The sequence below is a fragment of the Rhinopithecus roxellana genome, chromosome 18 (genome assembly GCF_007565055.1).
Source record: "Rhinopithecus roxellana isolate Shanxi Qingling chromosome 18, ASM756505v1, whole genome shotgun sequence".
NCBI lineage: Eukaryota > Metazoa > Chordata > Mammalia > Primates > Cercopithecidae > Rhinopithecus > Rhinopithecus roxellana.
This window is the reverse complement of record NC_044566.1, coordinates 3,486,599-3,497,671: the sequence shown is the minus strand read 5'-3', so window position 1 is coordinate 3,497,671 and position 11,073 is coordinate 3,486,599.

Here is an 11,073-nt window from a genome sequence, read left to right as displayed (position 1 = left end):
TCCGGAGTTGGTTCCTGCCGGGGGGTTCATGGTCTTGCTGACTTCAAGAATGAAGCCACATACCTTCACAGTGAGTGTTACAGCTCTTAAAGGTGGCACGGACCCAAAGAGTGAGCAGCAGCAAGATTAATTATGAAGAGGCCGGGCGTGGTGACTCAGGCCTGTAATCCCAGCACTTTGGAAGGCCAAGGCAGGCAGATCACAAATTCAGGAGATCAAGACCATCCTGGCTGACATGGTGAAACCATGTCTCTACTAAAAATACAAAAAATTAGCCAGGCGTGGTGGTGGGCACCTGTAGTCCCAGCTATTCGGGAGGCTGAGGCAGGAGAATGGCGTGAACCCAGGAGGTGGAGCTTGCAGTGAGCTGAGATCACACCACTGCACTCCAGCTTGGGGGCAAAGCAAGACTTCGTCTCAAAAATAAAAAAAAAAAAAAGATTTATTATGAAGAGCGAAAAAAACAAAGCTTCCACAGCATGGAAGGGGACCCAAGCAGGTTGCTGCTGCTGGTTGGTGGTGGTGGGGTGGGGGAAAGGGGAGGGTGGGCGGCAGCTTTTATTCCCTTATTTGTCTCCTCCCATGTTCCGTTTCTGCCCTATCAGAATGCCCTTTTTTCAATCCTTCCTGCAATTGGCTACTTTTAGGATCCTGCTGATTGTGCGTTTTACAAAGTGCTGATTGGTGCATTTTACAATCCTCTTGCTAGCTACAGAGCACTGATTGGTGCATTTTACAATCCTCTTGTAAGACAGAAAAGTTCTCCAAGTCCCCACTCGACCCAGGAAGTCCAGCTGGCTTCACCTCTCGTAAGTCTACTGAGTCAAGCAGCCAGCGCCACTGCTCTGCCTACGGAGTAGCCATTCTTTTATTTCCCTTTCTTAATAAGTGTGTTTTCAATTTACAGACTCACCCAGAATTCTTTCTTGCACAAGGTCCGAGAACACTCTTGAGGTCTGAATTGGAACCCGTTTCTGATAATAGAGTGAAACCTTGAACTACACCTACCAGACCAAACCAATAAGGAGTTTAACTACAGTAACTGAGCTTTAGTTAATGGCTGGGGACTCTGTGACCAGTTAAGCAATGAAGCTATAATCAAATTAGCTGTCTCTATCACACACTTCTGTTTCCTATAGGTGCTGTCAGATCATGTTCCTGGTTGGAGTTCTCTCACGTGCTCTGGTTTGGAGGGCTGCCCCATTCAGGAATCTGCTTTGTTTTGCTCGAATATACTCAGTTAAAATATAAACGTGTCTAAGGTTTTCCGTTTAACAGTGTGTAGCCTGGATGATGGCAATAGTCTGCTGCATGAGTGTCAATGAAAAGAGTCAAACTCTAAAATATTTGAGATTTATTCTGATCCAAAGATGAGTGACCATGGCCTGTAACATAGCCCCAGCGGATCCTGAGAACATGTGCTCAAGGTAGTTGGGCTACAGCTTGGTTTTATACATGGTAGGGATACAGAAGACATCAATCAGTACATGTAAGAAGTACATTGGTTCAGCCCAGAAAGGTGGGACAACTCAAAGAGAGGGGCTTCCAGTCATAGGTGGATTCAAAGATTTTCTGATTGGCAATTGGTTGAAAGTTTACTTAATGACATGGAATCAATAGAAGGAGGTGTCTGGGTTAAGATAAGGGGTTGTGCAGATGAAGCCCCCAGGTAGCAGGCTTCAAAGTGAATGGATTGTAAATGTTTCTTTTTGTTGTTGTTGTTTGAGACGAAATCTCACTTTGTTTCCCAGGCTGGAGTCCAGTGGCACAATTTTGGCTCACTGCAACCTCCGCCTCCCAGGTTCAAGCGATCCTCCCCACTCAGCCTCCCAAGTAGTTGGAACTACAGGCATGCACCACCACTCCCAGCTAATTTTTGTACTTTCAGTAGAGACAGGGTTTCACTGTGTTGGCCAGGCTGATCTCGAACTCCTGACCTCAAGTGATCTGCTGCCTTGGACTCCCAAAGTGCTGGCATTACAGCTGTGTCCCACCACACCCGGCCTTTGTAAATGTTTCTTATCAAAATTAATGTGCCAGACTCTTAGTAAATTATCTCCTGGATCAAGAAAAAGACCTGGAAAGGGAAGGGGATTCTCTACAGAATGTAGATGTTTTTTTCCCACAAGAGACTGTTTTGCAAAGCTATTTCAAAATATGCCAAATAAATATAGTTGGGGTAAAATACTCCAATTTCTTTCAGGGCCTTCAATCCGTCATGTTGGTATCTTGTTGCTCCAAAAAGTCTGCTTTGCCAGTCTTAAGTTAATACCTGGTTTAACTTAAGTTTTAAGTTAATACTTAACGTTAATACTGGTCAACTGTGCCTGAATTCCAAAGGGAGGAGGGTAAAATGAGGCACATCCAACCCCCCTTTCCATCTCGGCCTGAACTAGTGTTTCAGGTCTACTGTAGAATGCCCTTGGCATCCTCCCCAGTCTCTGCCTCTGTCATCACATGATGGTCCCCTTGTCCTTACATGGGGTTTTCCTCTCCTTTAAGGACACCAGTCATATTGGAGTAGGGCCCACCCTAATGATCTCATCTTAATTCAGTAATCTATGAAGACCTCACTTCCAGCTACGGTTATAGTCACAGGTACTAGGGGTTAGGGTTTAACATATTTTGAGGAGACACAACTCAACCCTTAACACCTTCTGTTAATAAATTGACCCCTCCCTGCTTCCCTGCAGCAATAGAATGATCTTTCTTAGAAGTCAGATCATGTCACTCCTTTGCATAGAACCATCCAACTGTTTTCCATGACACTCAGATTAAAATTAAAGTGCATTCCATCACCCTCCGACCCCTGTGATTGGCGCCTTCAATCACCTACAGCTGTCGGAGGTTTCAGGAGGGTCTCCGGATGCCAGTGAGACCCCAGCCCAAGCCAGTTTCCAGGTTCCTGACACCAGCTTGAGAAAGAATTCAGGGACACATCAGAATGAAACGAAAGACAAGAAGCTTTTATCGCAAAGCGAAAGCACACACGTAAGAGAGAATTGCGGACGTGCTCAGCAGAGTGAGTCACTCACATCAGTTTGAGTTTCTAATTTTATGGGTGTTTTTAAATTTGGGGGCGGAATTATCATAAGGTATTCTGGAAAAGGAGTGATTTCAGAGACTCCCTCCCCTGCTACCACAGACTTTTCCCCTTATTCGAGTTTTCCCAGGATCATGGACATATCACCCTGACCAGGATTTGACCATTTCCTCTCCCTTATTTTGGGTTTTCTGTTAACCTGTGGTTTCTTTGCCTCGTTCTTATTCTAGCTGTTGTTTGGGTTTTTTCCCTCCTCCTGTGACCACCCAGTGCTATTCCTATCTCATCTCCCCCCTCAGAGATTTCCATCCCTTCTTCTTTTATTTATTTTCTTTCTTTATTTTTTTGAGACAGGGTCTCACTCTGTCACCCAGGCTGGGATGCAGTGGCATAATCATGGCTCACTGCAGCCTCCCCTTTCCAGGCTCCAGCGATCCTCCCACTTCAGCTTCCTGAGTATCTGGGACCACAGGTGTGTGCTACCACACCCAGCTAATTTTTGTATTTTTGGTAGAGATGGGGTTCTGCCATGTTGTGCAGGCTGGTCTCAAACTCTTGAGCTCAGGTGATCTGCCCACCTTGGCCTCCCCAGAGTGCTGTGATTACAGACGTGAGTCACCGTGCTCAGCCATTCCATCCCTTATTCTTGCGGGAGATGAGGGAGGAGGTCAGTCTTCTGTGTCATCTTCCTGCTGATTTAAGAGCGCTGGCCCTGCCCACCGAGGGCATGGGAATCTCCCGCTGCCTGATCTAAGGGTCCCCAGGGGACAGCAGGAGAGTCTGATTCCAAGACAGGAAGCGGCTGGAACCCTAGCTTGAAGATCACCTTTACCGGGATCTACTGTAACCAGAGACAGGCACTTTACAAGCAAGTTGAATATGCATGGGCCAAATATTAACAATGATGAGCTCACCCTTAATGGGCCCAAAAGTGGCAAAAACAAACAAACAAACAAACAAACAAAAAACAGGTACTAGAAGGTACAGCAGCCTTAACAGCATTCCACATAAAATCAGCAGGAGGGTTTTTCTTTTCAAGGGTGCAAAGGCATTTTGCCTGGTCAGTTGTGCCTGAATTCCAAGGCATGGGGGAAGGTAGAGTGAGGCATCTGATGCCCAGCTTCCCATCATGGCCCGAACTAGTTTTTCAGGGTTTTTTTGTTTTGTTTTGTTTTGTTTTCTGGATCTCCTTTGGGAAAGAGGGGTGTCCATTCTACTGGGGAGGCTGAGGATGTTTTTTAGTTTATAGTCCGCCTTTTTTGTCAAGGTATGCCAGAGGCAGTGTCAATGGCCAAGCTTTTATTTTGTCCCATATTGATGCCAGGGTGGTGTGCTACCTGCGCCAGGTCTATCAATTCCTTTAGTGGGACTCCTATGGCTAAGGGACTTAGAGTCAAAAGACTTACAGCCAATTAAATAGTCTAAGCCAATGGAATGGAAGTGAGCAGGCACTCATTAGCCTTCAAATCTCTTTTAAGCAACATAAGAGCCAAAAACCAAAAGTCAAAAGACAAGGTAAGAAAATTGACTTATTTATAAATTATGTGCTTTGAGCCACCATAATCTGTTCATAGCAATTAGCTATACAAAACACAAGCATTTTGTTAAGCTGCTGAGGCATCTCTGTGCTCATCCTTGCTTTGGAGAATCTGAATTAATTTTATTCCTCAGAATTGGCCCTTAAAATCTCATGCTGGGCTTGGAGGGATTGTATAGTTCAAATTCTGGAAGTACAACAAACACAAGGAACTAACAATATTTTAAACAAAAAGGTTGCAAGTCCTGCCTAGTTTTGCAAATGATAGAAAAAAATTAAACCTTTAAATTATTTAGTATCTAGGCATAGAATAAATTACATTATTTCAAATAAAGGCAAAATTATTAAATGAACCTTAATGATTTTGAATACAGGCCTGTCCCTGTGTTTTATGAAAGCAGTTTACTTTGAGTGTCACCTTTGCCTGGGTCTAAAGGTGAGGCTTTGGTCAACTTCAGTTTGGTGTCAGTTTCTGGTAGGAGTCAGTGCCTTCTTTAGATGTGATATGTGTACCCAGGAGTCAAGGCCCTGCAACTTAACAGCACGAAAATTAGTTAATAGACCCTGAGAAGTACTCTCTCAAGGGGCTAAGGGAGTTCTTCAGCTGATTTGCTTCCAGTAAATGTAATTATCAGGCCAGAAGTCATGATATTGGAGTTCATGGTCTGACTGGAAGCTGTAAAAAGGTTCTACAGCCGGGCACCACGGCTCATGCCTGTAATCCCAGCACTTTGGAGGCTGAGGTGGGCAGATCATAGGTCAGGAGTTCAAGACCAGCCTGGCCAATATGTATCTTAAGTAGAAACCCTGTCTCTACTTAAGATACAAAAAATTAGCCGGAACATGGTGGCACGTGCCTGTAATCCCAGCTACTTGGGAGGCTGAGGCAGGAGAATCACTTGAACCTGGGAGCCAGAGGTTGCAATGAGCCAGGATCTCGCCATTGCACTCCAGGCTGAGCGACAGGGCAAGACTCCATCTCAAAAAAAAAAAAAAAAAAACAAGGTTCTACAACCTTGCAGCAATTAATTTTTATAGTTTTAATAAGCCCAGCAATAAGACTACCTCAGAGACTTAATTTAGGATTTTGATTTTGAGGATGTTTATTAAAAATGTTAAAAGGCGCAAAACATCTGATCCAAACAGAAGCACAGGTTATTGTAAAATAACAGTTACTTACTTAACAAAAGTAATAATCAAAAGACTTTAAAGACAATACAGAAGGTAATATGGATGTAAAAACCTTGACCCTTTTACATTTCAGTTTTTGGCCGGGCGCGGTGGCTCAAGTCTGTAATCCCAGCACTTTGGGAGGCCGAGATGGGTGGATCGCGAGGTCAGGAGATCGAGACCAACCTAGCTAACACGGCGAAGCCCCGTCTCTACTAAAAAATTACAAAAAACTAGCCAGGCGAGGTGGCGGGCGCCTGTAGTCCCAGCTACTTGGGAGGCTGAGGCAGGAGAATGGCGTAAACCCGGGAGGCGGAGCTTGCAGTGAGCTGAGATCCAGCCACTGCACTCCAGCCTGGGTGACAGAGCGAGACTCCGTCTCAAAACAAAAAACAAACAAACAAACAAACAAAAAATACATTTCAGTTTTTGCATTCAAAAACCTAATAAAGACAGCATCAGAATTATAAAATCTTGTCTCTTAAGCCAGTTACCAAAAAAGCAAAGAAAAATCTTCTGCAGTGACTGCTTCTCCTTATGAGAAGCCCACTTAGATAACCTGGAAGTCAAGTTTGATGAAAAACTACTGGAATTTAATCAGACACAGGAAGAGTGTGTTCAAGGTTATGAGTATACCAGGGGAGTACATGACTCTTCGGAACAGCATGAGAAGTTTCTTGATTACACTGAAAATGTAGACATATCCAAAAAAGCCTAGAGTACAGAATGGAGGAAAACAATGTTTTCTGTTTTGACCTTCAAGATAAAACATTTCAGCCTTAGGCCCTAACAGTAAAATTGAAACCAGAGGGAAAAAGTTACAAGAGCTGACAAAAAAAGCTGAAGGAGAGAGTTATCATCTCAGGCCTTCTCAAGAGAGAAAAGTCAGAAACAGATTATAGAATTATTATAAAAAGCAAACGTTCAATTAATTTTATTGAGAGCAAATCGATACTTCAAGGAAGCTTTGTTTTAACATACAGGACTACTATAAATGATTTACTTTTTTAAAACTTCCATTAAAAAGTTTTTTTAACCTTTTTTTTCTTTTTTCTTTTTTTTTTTTTTTGAGGCGGAGTCTCACTCTGTCGCCCGGACTGGAGTGCAGTGGCCAGATCTCAGCTCACTGCAAGCTCCGCCTCCCGGGTTTGCGCCATTCTCCCGCCTCAGCCTCCCGAGTAGCTGGGACTACAGGCGCCCACCACCTCGCCCGGCTGGTTTTTGTGTTTTTAGTAGAGACGGGGTTTCACTGTGTTAGCCAGGATGGTCTCGATCTCCTGACCTTGTGATCCACCCGTCTCGGCCTCCCAAAGTGCTGGGATTACAGGCTTGAGCCACCGCGCCCGGCCTAACCTTTTTTTTCTAAGACAGGGCCTGACTCTGTCACCCAGGCTGGAATGCAGTGGCACAATCTTGGCTTACTGCAACCTTCGTCTCCCAGGTTGAAGCGATTTTCCTGCCTCAGCCTCCCGAGTAGCTGGAATAAACAGGTGTGAGCCACCACGCCCGGCTAATTTTTGTATTTTTAGTAGAGACAGGGTTTCACCACGTTGGTCAGGCTGGACTTGAACTCCTGACCTCAGATGATCTGCCCGCCTCAGCCTCCCAAAGTGCTGGGATTATAGGCATGAGCCACCGCACCTGGCCAATTTCCTTTTAATTATAACCGAGTTAATCACATACAAAATTTCTTTCCTAAATTCCTCTTTGCAAACCTTATGACAACTTACACAGACCATCTACAAAATGGCTCAAGCAATCCTCCTGCCTCAGCCTCCCAAAGTGCTGGTATTCCAGGTGGGAGGCACTGCATTCAGGCAATGCTTGGACTTTCTAACTTGTCCTCAAGTTCCCTCTTTTGTCAATATTAGGTTGGTGCAAAAGTAATTGTGGTTTTTGCATTGTTGAAATTTGCCGTTGGATATTGGAATATATTCTTAAACAAATGTGGTCATGTTACACATCAATTTAATGCACATTTCTCACTTTTTTTTTTTTTTTTGCTAATGACTTATTACTTGCTGATTTATTTTATATTTATTTAAGACTATGGAGGCCGGGCGCGGTGGCTCAAGCCTGTAATCCCAGCACTTTGGGAGGCCGAGACGGGCGGATCACGAGGTCAGGAGATCGAGACCATCCTGGCTAACACGGTGAAACCCCGTCTCTACTAGAAAATGCAGGAAACTAGCCGGGCGAGGTGGCAGGTGCCTGTAGTCCCAGCTACTCGGGAGGCTGAGGCAGAAGAATGGCAGGAACCCGGGAGGCGGAGCTTGCAGTGAGCTGAGATCCGGCCACTGCACTCCAGCCCGGGCAACAGAGCAAGACTCCGTCTCAAAAAAAAAAAAAAAAAAAAAAAAAGACTATGGAAATAATATTAGCCAAAAAGGAAATTCGAGCAATTTTCTTTTCTTTTCTTTTCCTTTTTGAGATGGAGTTTCGCTCTTGTTGCCCAGGCTGGAGTGCAATGACACAATCTTGGCTCACCGCAACCTCCACCTCCTGGATTCAAGCAGTTCTCCTGCCTCAGCCTCCCAAGTAGTTGGGGTTACAGGCATCCACCACCATGCCTGGCTGATTTTGTATTTTTTTTAGTAGAGATGGGGTTTCTCCATGTTGGTCAGGCTGGTCTCGAACTCCTGGCCTCAGGTAATCCACCCGCCTTGGCCTCCCAATGTGCTGGGATTACAGGCGTGAGCCACTGTGCCCGGCCAAATGGTTGCATTCTTTTTTTTAAAAAATTTCTTTATTATTATTATTATTATACTTTAAGTTCTAGGGTACATGTGCACAACATGCAGGTTTGTTACATATGTATACATGTGCCATGTTGGTGTACTGCATCCATTAACTCGTCATTTACATTAGGTATATCTCCTAATGCTATCCCTCCCCCCTTCCCCCACCCCACGACAGGCCCCGGTGTGTGATGTTCCCTACCCTGTGTCCAAGTGTTCTCATTGTTCAATTCCCACCTATGAGTGAGAAAATGTGGTGTTTGGTTTTCTGTTCTTGCGATAGTTTGCTGAGAATGATGGTTTCCAGCTTCATCCATGTCCCTACAAGGGACATGAACTCATCCTTTTTTATGGCTGCATAGTATTCCATGGTGCATATGTGCCACCTTTCCTTAATCCAGTCTGTCATTGATGGACATTTGGGTTGGTTCCAAGTCTTTGCTATTGTGAATAGTGCCGCAATAAACATATGTGTGCATGTGTCTTTATAACACCATGATTTTTTTTTTTTTTTTGACATAAAACAGTCATTTATTTGCCCTTGATTTTCCAATTTGGGTTAACTCCAGCTAGGCTTTTTTTCTTTTTTTTTTTTTTTTTCCATCTTTTTTGGTTTTATTTATTTATTTTTTAAATTTATTTTTATTATACTTTAAGTTCTAGGGTACATGTGCATAACGTGCAGGTTTGTTACATATGTATATTTGTGCCATGTTGGTGTGCTGCACCCATCTACTCATCAGCACCAATCAATTCATCATTTATATCATGTATAACTCCCCGATGCAATCCCTCCCCCCTCCCCCCTCCCCATGATATGCCCCAGTGTGTGATGTTCCCCTTCCCGAGTCCAAGTGATCTTATTGTTCAGTTCCCACCTATGAGTGAGAACATGCGGTGTTTGGTTTTCTCTTCTTGTGATAGTTTGCTAAGAATGATGGTTTCCAGCTGCATCCATGTCCCTACAAAGGACGCAAACTCATCCTTTTTTATGGCTGCATAGTATTCCATGGTGTATATGTGCCACATTTTCTTAATCCAGTCTGTCACAGATGGACATTTGGGTTGATTCCAAGTCTTTGCTATTGTGAATAGTGCTGCAGTAAACATACGTGTGCATGTGTCTTTGTAGTAGAATAATTTATAATCCTTTGGGTATATACCCAGTAGTGGGATGGCTGGGTCATATGGTACATCTAGTTCTAGATCCTTGAGGAATTGCCATACTGTTTTCCATAATGGTTGAACTAGTTTACAATCCCACCAACAGTGTAAAAGTGTATAACACCATGATTTATAATCCTTTGGGTATATACCCAGTAATGGGATGGCTGGGTCAAATGGTATTTCTAGTTCTAGATCCTTGAGGAATCGCCAGACTGTCTTCCACAATGGTTGAACTAGTTTACAGTCCTGCCAACAGTGTAAAAGTGTTCCTATTTCTCCACATCCTCTCCAGCACCTGTTGTTTCCTGACTTTTTAATGATCAGCATTCTAACTGGTGTGAGATGGTATCTCATTGTGGTTTTGATTTACATTTCTCTGATGGCCAGTGATGATGAGCATTTTTTCATGTGTCTGTTGGCTGCATAGATGTCTTCTTTTGAGAAGTGTCTGTTTATATCGTTTGCCCACTTTTTGATGGGGTTGTTTGAGTTTTTCTTGTAAATTTGTTTAAGTTCTTTGTAGATTCTGGATATTAGCCCTTTGTCAGATGAGTAGATTGCAAAAATTTTCTCCCATTCTGTAGGTTGCCTGTTTGCTCTGATGGTAGTTTCTTTTGCTGTGCAGAAGCTCTTTAGTTTAATTAGATCCCATTTGTCAATTTTGACTTTTCATTCTTTTTTGTTGCATTCTTTTGAGTTCCTGGTTAGCCTCTCCAAAGGAAGCAATCACATAAGCATTTATCTCAGTCAGCAGAGGGGTGACTTTGAAGTGAATGGGAGGCAGGTTTGTTCTAAGCAGTTCCCAGCTTGACTTTTCCCTTTAGCTTTAGTCATTTCAGGTCCCAAGATATTTTCCTTTCACAGTTTCAAGTGAGTTTCTAAGGTTTACATTTTAGCCAGAACAAATTCTACAAGTAACCTTGAGAAAGTAAGTTTTATCTCAACATGAAGAGCCTCACAATAGCAGATTCAAGCAGGCAGAAAAGAAAAGAGGGAAATAAATAGAGAGCTTCAGAATTTTCTATTTAATTTTATACTTGCAGGGCTAAAATAGCCACTGGAATCCAACAGCTGACACTTCAGACAAGGCAATGGGACTCTGGGTTTAACACATTTTTTGTTTTTCTTACCTCTTTTTTTTTCTTTTTTTTAATTTTTGAGACGGAGTCTTGCTCTGTGACCAGGCTGGAGTGCAGTGGCACGATCTTGGCTCATTGCAACCTCTGCCTCCCGGGTTCAAGCGATTTCCCTGCCTCAGCCTCCCGAGTAGCTGGGACTACAGGCGTGCACCACCACGCCCGGCTAATGTGTGTATTTCAGTAGAGACACGGTTTCACCATGTTAGCCAGGATGGTCTCGAACTCCTGACCTCGTGATCCGCCTGCCTTGGCCTCCCAAAGTGATGGGATTACAGGCGT